This window comes from Oncorhynchus masou, unplaced genomic scaffold (assembly GCF_036934945.1).
Source record: "Oncorhynchus masou masou isolate Uvic2021 unplaced genomic scaffold, UVic_Omas_1.1 unplaced_scaffold_11025, whole genome shotgun sequence".
Taxonomy (NCBI): domain Eukaryota; kingdom Metazoa; phylum Chordata; class Actinopteri; order Salmoniformes; family Salmonidae; genus Oncorhynchus; species Oncorhynchus masou.
Genome location: NW_027000747.1, coordinates 1 through 8,301, shown reverse-complemented (window position 1 = coordinate 8,301; position 8,301 = coordinate 1). Strand labels below are relative to the sequence as shown.

General features: G+C 44.1%; 1 pseudogene; it reads left to right on the top strand.

The window, feature by feature from the left end:
• The first annotated feature begins 5,339 nt into the window (after window positions 1-5,339).
• LOC135529131 (xyloside xylosyltransferase 1-like) lies at window positions 5,340-6,743 on the top strand (annotated as a pseudogene).
• The last annotated feature ends 1,558 nt before the right edge of the window (window positions 6,744-8,301 follow it).

The following is an 8,301-nucleotide window of genomic DNA, read 5'->3' as shown; positions in this document are numbered from 1 at the left end:
CAATGTGTCGGAGGAAACACCTTTCAACTGGCGACCGTGTCAGCATGCATGCTCCCAGCCCAGGAGTCACTAGAGTGTGATGGAACAAGGTCATCCCGGCCGGCCGGCCGGCCAAACCCTCCTAACTCGGACGATACTGGGCCAATTGTGCACCTCTCAAACCCAGATCTGTAGTCAGTGCAAAAATAGAAATAAAATGGAAGGGTCAATGCAGGGGTAGAAGGGGTGAGAAGCTGTTGAGGAGCCTGTTGGTGTCAGACTTGTTGCGCCTGTAGCGCTTGCCATGAGAAGCAGAAAGAACTGTCTGTCTGTCTTGGGTGGCTGGATTTTAAAACATTTTTCGGCCATCCTTTCACACCGCCTGTGTAGAGGTCCTGGATGGCAGGAGTTCGGCGCAAGTGATGTACTGTGTTGTCCGCACCACCCTCTATAGTGGTGCGTTGTGGACGTGGTGTGCTCGCCCCTCTGTGTGTGCTCGCCCAATCCTCCACGATCAGCTCCCTTGTTTTACTGATGTTGAGGGAGAGGTTCGTGTCCTGGCACCACACTGCCAGGTCACTGATCACCTTCATGTTGGCTGTCTCATCGTCGCCGGTGATCAGGCCTTCCATCGTTGTGTCATCAGCAAACTTGATGATGGTGTTGGAGTCATGCATGGCCACACAGTCGTGGGTGAAGAGAGTGTAAAGAAGGGGACCAAGGACACACCCTGTGACTTCTTGTACATATTCGTAGCCATAGCCTCAGGGTTGGCTGCGATGCAGCAAACCTTCACTTTGGACCAATGTCGCCGATGCATTTCCTAATGAAGTCAGTGAAAGAGGTGGTTAGCTCATCACTATCAGCGGAGTAGCGGAACATATTCCAGTGAGCGCTAGCAAAGCAGTCCTGTAGCATAGCTATAGAGACATGATTTGATTTGCTGAAGCCTTCTATGCATGCTTGTGGGTATAGTAACAATGGTCTAGGACTTTATCGCCCCTAGTGGCAAAGGAGACGTGTTGACGGAAGTTGGACATTACGTGTCTTGACGTGGAATTAAAATCACTGGCAACATGGAAAGCATCCTCCGGTGCATGGTTTCCTGCTTGTTCATAGCCTTGTACAGTTCGTTAAGTGCCAGCTTGTTGTTTTTCTTGTCCTTAGGTGGAATATATACAGCAGTCACAATAACAGCTGAAAACTCTCTCGATAGGTATTTGGGTCTGCATTTGACTATCAGGTATTCCAAAATGGGTGAACAATAGGTTGAGACTTCCACTGTGCTACAGTGCAGATGCACCATTTGCTGTTGATAAAGAGGCCTACCCCTCCCCCTCTCGATTTTCCTGAATCCAATTTCCTGTCCGCAAGGTGAATGGAGAAGCCATCGAGTTGGATAGCCATGGGGGGTATCTTGTCCAAAAGCCATGTTTCGGAAAAACAGAGAATGGTGAAGTTATGAGATTCCCGTTGATGACATATCCACAATAGGAGGTCATCCATCCTTATTATCAAGCCAATAGAATGGAGGGAAGAGGTAGCAGGTTTTCCCCACTTGACATTTACTCTACGGCAAAGACTTCCCATGTCCTGCCTCTTTTTCAGCAGCCTTTTCTCTTGGGAAGCCAGAAAATTGGGTCAGAATTACAGAGAGCCCAAGGTACAGTGCCTTGCGAAAGTATTCGGCCCCTTGATTTTTTTGTGAAGAATCAACAACAAGTGGGACACAATCATGAAGAGGAATGACATTTATTGGATATTTCAAACTTTTTAACAAATCAAAAACCGAAAAATTGGGCGTGCAAAATTATTCAGCCCACTTAAGTTAATACTTTGTAGCGCCACCTTTTGCTGCGATTACAGCTGTAAGTCGCTTGGGGTATGTCTCTATCAGTTTTGCACATCGAGAGACTGACATTTTTTCCCATTCCTCCTTGCAAAACAGCTCGAGCTCAGTGAGGTTGGATGGAGAGCATTTGTGAACAGCAGTTTTCAGTTCTTTCCACAGATTCTCGATTGGATTCAGGTCTGGACTTTGACTTGGCCATTCTAACACCTGGATATGTTTATTTTTGAACCATTCCATTGTAGATTTTGCTTTATGTTTTGGATCATTGTCTTGTTGGAAGACAAATCTCCGTCCCAGTCTCAGGTCTTTTGCAGACTCCATCAGGTTTTCTTCCAGAATGGTCCTGTATTTGGCTCCATCAATCTTCCCATCAATTTTAACCATCTTCCCTGTCCCTGCTGAAGAAAAGCAGGCCCAAACCATGATGCTGCCACCACCATGTTTGACAGTGGGGATGGTGTGTTCATTGTGATGAGCTGTGTTGCTTTTATGCCAAACATAACGTTTTGCATTGTTGCCAAAAAGTTCAATTTTTGGTTTCATCTGACCAGAACACCTTCTTCCACATGTTTGGTGTGTTTCCCAGGTGGCTTGTGGCAAACTTTAAATGACACTTTTTATGGATATCTTTAAGAAATGGCTTTCTTCTTGCCACTTCCATAAAGGCCAGATTTGTGCAATATACGACTGATTGTTGTCCTATGGACAGAGTCTCCCACCTCAGCTGTAGATCTCTGCAGTTCATCCAGAGTGATCATGGACCTCTTGGCTGCATCTCTGATCAGTCTTCTCCTTGTATGAGCTGAAAGTTTAGAGGGACGGCCAGGTCTTGGTAGATTTGCAGTGGTCTGATACTCCTTCCATTTCAATATTATCGCTTGCACAGTGCTCCTTGGGATGTTTAAAGCTTTGGAAATCTTGTATCCAAATCCGGCTTTAAACTTCTTCACAACAGTATCTCGGACCTGCCTGGTGTGTTCCTTGCTCTCCATGATGCTCTCTGCGCTTTTAACGGACCTCTGAGACTATCACAGTGCAGGTGCATTTATACGGAGACTTGATTACACACAGGTGGATTGTATTTATCATCATTAGTCATTTAATATAAAATAGCCAGGGGAAGATTTTTAAATAAATTGTTATATTTGTAGCTACTTTTTAAGTAGATGCCTGCAGTCATCTTGCGCAATACATTATAATATAAACCAGATCGCGTTCTAAATTTTACTGGTCACATTATTTTACATTAAAGCTTAGCGTAGTTCCCAGAACAGCTGAGCCAGTCACATCTTTGTTTGTAAGTAGCACAATGGGAGAAGGCGGGAGCAGGTGAGTCCAGCTGGGTAGCATTGCCATGCTGAAACAGGAAAGGGCCTTCCCCAAACTGTTGCCAGAAACTTGGAAGCACAGAATCGTATAGAATGTCATTGTATGCTGTAGCGTTAAGATTTCCCTTCACTGGAACTAAGTGGCCTGAACCATGAAAAACAGCCCCAGATCATTATTTGTCCTCCACCTAACGTTACAGTTGGCACTAAGCATTGGGGCAGGTAGCGTTCTCCTGGTATCCGCCAAACCCAGATTCAGCCATTGGATGGTCAGATGGTGAAGCATGATTCATCCCTCCAGATAACTTTTTTTATTTTATTTGTATTTAACCTATATTTAACTAGGCAAGTCAGTTAAGGACAAATTCTTATTTACAATGACAGCCTACCAAAAGGCAAAAGGCCTCCTGCGGGGACATGGCCTGGGATTTAAAAAAAAATAGAGGACAAAACACAATTCACAACAAGAGAGACAACGCTACATAAAGAGTGACCTAAGGCAGCAACACATGACAACAGAGCACGGTAGCAGCACAAAACATGGCACAAACATTATTGGGCACAGACAGCAGCACAAAGGGCAAGAAGATAGAGACAATACATCACGCCAAGCAGCCACAACTGTCAGTAAGAGTGTCCATGATTGAGTCTTTGAATGAAGAGATTGAGATAAAACTGTCCAGTTTGAATGATTTGTTTCAGCTTGTTCCAGTCCCTAGCTGCAGCGAACTGAAAAGAAGAGTGACACAGGGATGTGTGTGCTTTGGGGACCTTTAACAGAATGTGACTGGCAGAACAGGTGTTGTATGTGAGGATGAGGTCTGCAGAGTCCAGTAGCGTGCCGTGGTTCTGGGGCCTGGGCCTTCAGTGAAGTCCTACACAGTCCCACCCGAATTAATCCACTTCTTATTACCATCATTATGATGCCATGGCTCTAGACACTAAACATTTAGACAGAAACGCAGTATAACCAGGCGTTGGGTCACCTTGAAATTGACATTTTTATTCAGAGAATTGCAGGGGAAGAGTACAATACCTTTTCATTGTGCAGCTTCGTTGCCCTGCGCGCTTGTTCGTTGAGCTGTAGATCCACTCGGGTGTCCCCAAAAGTTTTCAAAAGCACCATTGTTTGTAAGTGCCCAGCCGTACTTTGGTGTCTCGTTGCTGCCTTGGTTAGACAACTCAGGTTTGCAAAGCCAGTGTGGCTCCAAACACCAAATCGATCACTTGCAAATAATAGGCATTCCCAGCAGTACAGTTTGCAGTGCTTCTCGGAGCCTGTCTTTGTAGCATCGGCTTTGTAGCGTCGGCGTCTACCTCTCCTGACATTGTCTAACTTTTCTTGAAAAGTTTGTCTTGAGAATGGCGTTATAATTATATCCTCGACCAAATCGATATCTTCTCCTTCCGCCATTGTGGGTTGAAAAAAACAGCTTAGTAGTACGCAAATTTATTTATTTATCAATTTCAGTTTCCTAGTTCTGAGACCAGCCCATATAGGACCCGCCTCTCAATATTGGTAATCCAATCAAAAGACATGCAGGCACTACGCCTGCTAGCTGGCTCCTGCGTAAAACTGGAGACAGCCAGCAGGCGTACAATAGCCAACTCTAAAGCTGATTGGTTGACACTAAATTTTAATTTCCATTCACTTTAAGCTACAAGTGCCCGCACTGTTGATTCTGAAGGCCTGAGGGCAGATTTTAGACCCCTGGCAGCACATGATGGCTGAATATGATTGGATAAAATATCTAACATAAAGACCAGCCCTCCAAATCTCAACCTGGGGCTGGAAGCAGTGCAACCAAGAGGAACGCTATGAAATGAAGAGTGTAACTCTTACTCTGGGGAATAATTTAATACATATTTGTGGGAAAATATATTCAAAAAATATTATATTCTGATGATGTTTAGGCCAGCAGAGAAGGCCTTGCTGGCACTGACAGCCCACCACTGGAAGAGTCCAATGGCTCCAGAGTCCAATGGCGGCGAGCTTTACACCCTCCAGCCAACATTAGGAGCTGCGCATGGTGATTTTAGTCCAATTTGCAGCTGCTCGGCCATGGAAACCCATTTCTTTAAGTTCTTGACGAACAGTTATTGTGCTGATATTGCTTCCAGAGGAAGTTTGGAACTCTGTAGTGATCTTTGCAACCGAGGACACGCAATTTTTACGCGCTATGTGCGTAAGATGTTTCCATTTCACAATAACATAACTTAGTTGACCAGGGCAGCTCTAGCAGGGCAGAAATTTGACAAACTGACTGGTTGGAAAGGTGGCATCCAATGAAAGTCACTGAGCTCTTCAATAAGGCCATTCTACTGCCAATGTTTGTTCATGGAGATTGCATGGCTTTGTGCTCATTCTTATTCACCTGTCAGCCACAGGTTTGGCTCAAATAGCCGAATCCATTAATTTGAAGGGGTGTCCACATATTATTGTGTATATAGTGCATTTATTTTATTAAAACTTTGATTTCATGCCATCTAACCAGTTATCAAAGAATGTTCTCTAGATATCCTAACCTGGAAAGCTATCCAGCCAGCTGACATTAGTTATTTTAGCATGCTAGCTAGCCTAGGTCCTAGCCAACCACCACGGTCGGCATAAGCACCAAGCCAGAGCCTGTCAACTCGAGACTAGCCAGCACCGGCAGGAACCCACAGAACAAAACTTAAACAAAACCCTTGCCAGCAGATCAAAAGCAAAGAGAGAGCGGAGACTTACAGATTGATGGCTGGGCCCCATCCGAGAGAGTGGAGAGGACCTAGTAGTTTTGCTAGCCAGCGAACACGGAGGGGGAGGCGGGATCGAACTTCAATGGGCAGAGGGAGAATCAGCGAGGGTAATCAAATAGTGAGGTAAATCCAAAGTAGATGGATTCCAGAGGTAATAATCCATAACCTGCACAGGGGACTAGGGGAACAGTCAACAAGACTTTACTCCTCAAAACCATATATCTTTGTGGAGACGGAGGTCCATAAGTTTTAATATTTTAATTGACTTAAAGTGCAGGTGCAATTGTGCCAAACTTTTGCCATCAGTTCCATCCCTCGGTCTCCCACACAACAAAGAAAGTACATATTCTCTACACTACCTCTCAATCTACCTCTACATTGCTTTATCTACTTTGTTCTAAACATCATGCTTTACTGAACAACCAATGGTTATTTCTCTAAACCTTCAGACACACCTTCTGGCAGTACCGTAAAGAGAACCCTCAGTCCCGTGTGGGTGAGCCTCCTGCGGACGGCTTGTCGGGCTTCAACAGTGGCGTGATGCTGCTGGACCTGGGGCCATACGGACCTCGGCCCGCTACAACTAGCTCCTGGAGCCCAGAAATGTGTTCCTGCTGGCTGACCAGTACCACTTCAGGGGTCACCTGGGCGACCAGGACATCTTCACCATGATCAGCATGGAACACCCAGGGTTGTTCCATTCACTGGCTTGCGGCTGGAACCGCCAACTGTGCACCTGGTGGAGGGAGCACGGATATGGGGACGTGTTCCAGCTCTACTACCACTGTGACGGGCCGGTGTATATCTACCATGGAAACTGTAATACGCCCATACCCGATGACTGAGTTGGGACCTCATAAGGTGTTTTCCAAAATGGTGGGCCTGGACCAAATGGTGGGTTGTGGTGAACTCATTGTAAGTCTTGGCTCAAGACTTGGTTCTGGAGAGAAATAAGATATTTTCTACACAACTTTCTGGGTCACAACAAAACTTCAAAAGGCTTTAGTTTGGCATCAAACGTTTTGGAACCAGAACTTTGGTACTGTGCCACTGCTACTGTAAACGCTGTTGCCACTCCAGCCCCGTGCTGGGCTGGTTTGCAATACAGATAGTACAGTGGCGTCTCACTCACTCCACTAATGTCAAGTGGGTAGCTAATAATGAATGTGGACCATTAATCCTTTAAGCGTCAATCTAAGTAACATAATAAAATCAGAGAAATGTTTTTTTTTTGCATGTGCTGCGTCTCTATCCATCGCATCTGCCTATGTTGGCCTTCCGCATCTGCGGTGGAAGGTGGCCGAGCTACAGCGGTGGTTGTCAGACCATAAGACATCCTGAAAACCGGTCTTCTCACGAAAAAGTCTGTAGTGCCTAGAAACTAATATGTTTTACTCTACGACCCCCACAAGTGTCACAGGACTTATCTGAAGGTAACTCATACAAATGAATGGAAGTATGGAGGTAGTTTTGTTCCAATAAAAGTACGGGGTTAAATGTGTCCAAAATAAACAAATATTTTATATTTAGTAGTTTTATATCTTGTATCTCCTTAGATATAGGACAGACACTTCAAAACCTTTTTTTACTGTATTTTTTTTGCCATTTATGAATGTTATTCAATGCGTTTCTTAAAAAAAATATATATATATATTTTTGCATTTTCCAATTAAGAACATTCAAAACAAAAGTGAAAATATATTAGACAACGATAGGACAAAGTGACAGTAACAGACGAGCGTAACAAAAAAAATAAATATTATAATTATATATACAAACATACAATAGGCAAAAATAATAACAAGACATTGGATCACCTGCCGTAGGCTACATATTATACATTACGTGTGAAACATTATGTGAGGATTATATATAGATTCAATCAATAAGATGTGGGGGGAGATTCTCCATATTGTCAATAAAAGGTTGCCAAATTCTGTAAAATGTCTTTAACTTATTCCTCAAGCAGTAAGTGATTTTCTCCAAAGGGATACAACTATTAACTTCAGATAGCCACATTGCAACTGGCAGGAGGAATCCAATTTCCATTTCAAGGCAATACATTTCTTGGTAATCGCTAGCAATATTTCTGTTAGCTTTATAGTATGGCTTTGCCTAAGATTGGTGTTAGTAAAGTTACCCAGTAGACAGACCTCCGGGTCTAAAGGGAATGCAACCCCGTGAATTGAGGATATGGTATCGCATACCCTCTGCCAGAAACCATGTAGTTTTGAACACTGCCAAGTGGAATGGAGGAATGTTCCTTCATCTGAGCCACATCTAAAACATAGGGAGGAGATATCTGGGTTGAACTTGTGCAGTCTAGATGGGGTGATATAGAGCTGATAGAGGAAATTAAACTGATCAGTCTGTATCTGGAGTTCAATGTGGATGTAACACCAT